This window comes from Salmo salar, chromosome ssa09, assembly GCF_905237065.1.
Source record: "Salmo salar chromosome ssa09, Ssal_v3.1, whole genome shotgun sequence".
NCBI lineage: Eukaryota > Metazoa > Chordata > Actinopteri > Salmoniformes > Salmonidae > Salmo > Salmo salar.
Genome location: NC_059450.1, coordinates 158390924 through 158395408, shown reverse-complemented (window position 1 = coordinate 158395408; position 4485 = coordinate 158390924).

The following is a 4485-nucleotide window of genomic DNA, read 5'->3' as shown; positions in this document are numbered from 1 at the left end:
AATAGGTTTACCCTCTGAGACTGGGACAGAATAGGTTTACCCTCTGAGACCGGGACAGAATAGGTTTACCCTCTGAGACTGGGACAGAATAGGTTTACCCTCTGAGACTGAGACTGGGACAGAATAGGTTTACCCTCTGAGACTGGGACAGAATAGGTTTACCCTCTGAGACTGGGACAGAATAGGTTTACCCTCTGAGACCGGGACAGAATAGGTTTACCCTCTGAGACCGGGACAGAATAGGTTTACCCTCTGAGACTGGGACAGAATAGGTTTACCCTCTGAGACCGGGACAGAATAGGTTTACCCTCTGAGACCGGGACAGAATAGGTTTACCCTCTGAGACTGGGACAGAATAGGTTTACCCTCTGAGACTGGGACAGAATAGGTTTACCCTCTGAGACTGGGACAGAATAGGTTTACCCTCTGAGAATGGGACAGAATAGATTTACCCTCTGAGACTGGGACAGAATAGGTTTACCCTCTGAGACTGGGACAGAATAGGTTTACCCTCTGAGACTGGGACAGAATAGGTTTACCCTCTGAGACTGGGACAGAATAGGTTTACCCTCTGAGAATCTGACAGAATAGGTTTACCCTCTGAGACCGGGACAGAATAGGTTTACCCTCTGAGACCGGGACAGAATAGGTTTACCCTCTGAGACCGGGACAGAATAGGTTTACCCTCTGAGACCGGGACAGAATAGGTTTACCCTCTGAGACTGGGACAGAATAGGTTTACCCTCTGAGACTGGGACAGAATAGGTTTACCCTCTGAGACTGGGACAGAATAGGTTTCCCCTCTGAGACTGGGACAGAATAGGTTTACCCTCTGAGACTGGGACAGAATAGGTTTACCCTCTGAGACTGGGACAGAACAGGTTTACCCTCTGAGACTGGGACAGAATAGGTTTACCCTCTGACACTGGGACAGAATAGGTTTACCCTCTGAGACTGGGACAGAATAGGTTTACCCTCTGAGACTGGGACAGAATAGGTGAAATGGAGAATTGTGGTAAAGAGAGAAGAGGGATAGAGAGGAGGGAGGAAGAGTGAGATGAGGAAGGAAGGGCGAGATGAGGGAGGAAGGGCGAGATGAGGGAGGAAGAGTGAGATGGAGGAAGGGCGAGATGAAGGGAGAGCGAGATGAGGGAGGAAGAGCGAGATGAGGGAGGAAGGGCGAGATGAGGGAGGAAGGGCGAGATGAGGGAGGAAGGGCGAGATGAGGAGGAAGGGCGAGATGAGGGAGGAAGGGCGAGAGGAGGGAGGAAGGGCGAGATGAGGGAGGAAGAGCGAGATGAGGGAGGAAGAGAGAATGAGGAGGAAGGGCGAGATGAAGGAGGAAGGGCGAGATGAGGGAGGAAGAGCGAGAGGAGGGAGGAAGGGCGAGAGGGAGGAAGAGCGAGAGGAGGGAGGAAGGGCGAGATGACGGAGGAAGAAATTGAGGAGAATAAATAAAGAAGTGAGAAGGGGGGGAAATTAAAGACATGGACAATGAATGAAGAGAGAAAGGGAATATTTATCTATTTAATGAAGAAGGAAGTAAGAGAGAAAGAAAGAGAGAGACTAAGAGGGAAGTGAGAGTGAGGTAGTTTAGGAAAGAGAGCCAAAACACTCACAGAATTACTGAGAAACAACCATAAATCTCTGTGGATAATTAACATATTAATAATCTCAGACTCATAATAAAGAAACCAAATTAGACAGTCAGAGAAGAAACAGATTGGAACTGAGACCACAAGGGTGTGAAACACACACACACACACACACACACACACACACACACACACACACACACACACACACAAGGCGATTGGAAGGAGCCTCTTCTCATGCATTGCAGCCCACATTGAGTGACGTTAGTAATTAAGAAGGACTTTTAATTAGACTGGGGAGCAACTGGGCTGGGGAGGGAGGGAGGGAGGGGTGGGCTGGGGAGGGGAGGGCTGGGGAGGGGAGGGTGTGTGGTGGGCTGGGGAGGAGGAGGGTGTGTGGTGGGCTGGGGAGGGGAGGGGAGGGTGTGTGGTGGGCTGGGGAGGAGGGAGGGTGTGTGGTGGGCTGGGGAGGGAGGGGGTGTGGTGGGCTGGGGAGGGTGTATGGTGGGCTGGGGAGGGTGTGTGGGGGGCTGGGGAGGGGAGGGAGGGTGTGTGGTGGGCTGGGGAGGGTGTATGGTGGGCTGGGGAGGGTGTGTGGTGGGCTGGGGAGGGGAGGAGGGTGTGTGGTGGGCTGGGGAGGGTGTATGGTGGGCTGGGGAGGGTGTGTGGTGGGCTGGGGAGGGTGTGTGGTGGGCTGGGGAGGGTGTGTGGTGGGCTGTGGAGGGTGTGTGGTGGGCTAGGGGAGGGGGAGGGTGTGTGGTGGGCTGGGGAGGGTGTATGGTGGGCTGGGGAGGGTGTGGGTGGGCTGGGGAGGGGGGAGGGTGTGTGGTGGGCTGGGGAGGGTGTATGGTGGGCTGGGGAGGGTGTGTGGTGGGCTGGGGAGGGTGTGTGGTGGGCTGGGGAGGAGGGTGTGTGGTGGGCTGGGGACGGGAGGGTGTATGGTGGGCTGGGGAGGAGGGTGTGTAGTGGGCTGGGGAGGGTGTGTAGTGGGCTGGGGAGGGGAGGGGAGGGTGTGTGGTGGGCTGGGGAGGGTGTTTGGTGGGCTGGGGAGGGTGTGTAGTGGGCTGGGGAGGGGAGGGTGTGTAGTGGGCTGGGTAGGGGAGGGTGTGTGGTGGGCTGGGGAGGAGGGTGTGTGGTTGGCTGGGGAGGGTGTTTGGTGGGCTGGGGAGGGTGTGTAGTGGGCTGGGGAGGGGAGGGTGTGTAGTGGGCTGGGTAGGGGAGGGTGTGTGGTGGGCTGGGGACGGGAGGGTGTATGGTGGGCTGGGGAGGGGAGGGTGTGTAGTGGGCTGGGGAGGGTGTGTAGTGGGCTGGGGAGGGGAGGGGGGGTGTGTGGTGGGCTGGGGAGGGTGTTTGGTGGGCTGGGGAGGGTGTGTAGTGGGCTGGGGAGGGGAGGGTGTGTAGTGGGCTGGGTAGGGGAGGGTGTGTGGTGGGCTGGGGAGGAGGGTGTGTGGTTGGCTGGGGAGGGTGTGTGGTTGGCTGGGGAGGGTGTGTGGTTGGCTGGTGAGGGTGTGTGGTGGGCTGTGTAGGGTGTGTAGTGGGCTGTGGCTGGGGAGGGTGTGTGGTGGGCTGGGGAGGGTGTGTAGTGGGCTGGGGAGGGGAGGGTGTGTGGTGGGCTGGGGAGGGTGCGTGGTGGGCTGGGGAGGGTGCGTAGTGGGCTGGGGAGGGTGCGTGGTGGGCTGGGCTGAGGAGCAACTGTGGTGGGTTGGGGAGGGTGTGTGGTGGGCTGGGGAGGAGGGTGTATGGTGGGCTGGGGAGGGGGGGTGTGTGGTGGGCTGGGGAGGGTGTGTGGTGGGCTGGGGAGGGTGTGTGGTGGGCTGGGCTGGGGAGCAACTGTGGTGGGTTGGGGAGGGTGTGTGGTGGGCTGGGGAGGAGGGTGTATGGTGGGCTGGGGAGGGAGGGGGTGTGTGGTGGGCTGGGGAGGGTGTGTGGTGGGCTGGGGAGGGTGTGTGGTGGGCTGGGGAGGGTGTGTAGTGGGCTGGGGAGGGTGTGTAGTGGGCTGGGGAGGGAGGGTGTGTGGTGGGCTGGGGAGGGAGGGTGTGTGGTGGGCTGGGGAGGGGAGGTGTATGGTGGGCTGGGGGGGGTGTGTGGTGGGCTGGGGAGGTAGGGTGTGTGGTGGGCTGGGGAGGGGGTGTGTGGTGGGCTGGGTAGGGTGTGTGGTGGGCTGGGGAGGGTGTGTGGTGGGCTGGGGAGGGGGTGTGGTGGGCTGGGGAGGGGGGGTGTGTGGTGGGCTGGGGAGGGGAGGGTGTGTGGTGGGCTGGGTAGGGGAGGGTGTGTGGTGGGCTGGGGGGAGGGTGTGTGGTGGGCTGGGGAGGGGAGGTGTGTGGTGGGCTGGGGAGGGTGTGTAGTGGGCTGGGGAGGGTGTGTGGTGGGCTGGGGAGGGTGTGTACTGGGCTGGGGAGGGTGTGTGGTGGGCTGGGGAGGGTGTGTAGTGGGCTGGGGAGGGTGTGTAGTGGGCTGGGGAGGGAGGGTGTGTGGTGGGCTGGGTAGGGGAGGGTGTGTGGTGGGCTGGGGAGGGAGGGTGTGTGGTGGGCTGGGGAAGGGAGGGTGTGTGGTGGGCTGGGGAGGGTGTGTGGTGGGCTGGGGAGGAGGGTGTGTGGTGGGCTGGGTAGGGTGTGTGCTGGGCTGGGGAGTGTGTGTGGTGGGCTGGGTAGGGTGTGTGGTGGGCTGGGGAGGGTGTGGTGGGCTGGGGAGGGTGTGTGGTGGGCTGGGGAGGAGGGTGTGTGGTGGGCTGGGGAGGGTGTGTAGTGGGCTGGGGAGGGTGTGTGGTGGGCTGGGTAGGGTGTGTGCTGGGCTGGGGAGGGTGTGTGGTGGGCTGGGTAGGGTGTGTGGTGGGCTGGGGAGGGGGTGTGGTGGGCTGGGGATTTTGTGTGGTGGGCTGGGGAGGGGAGGG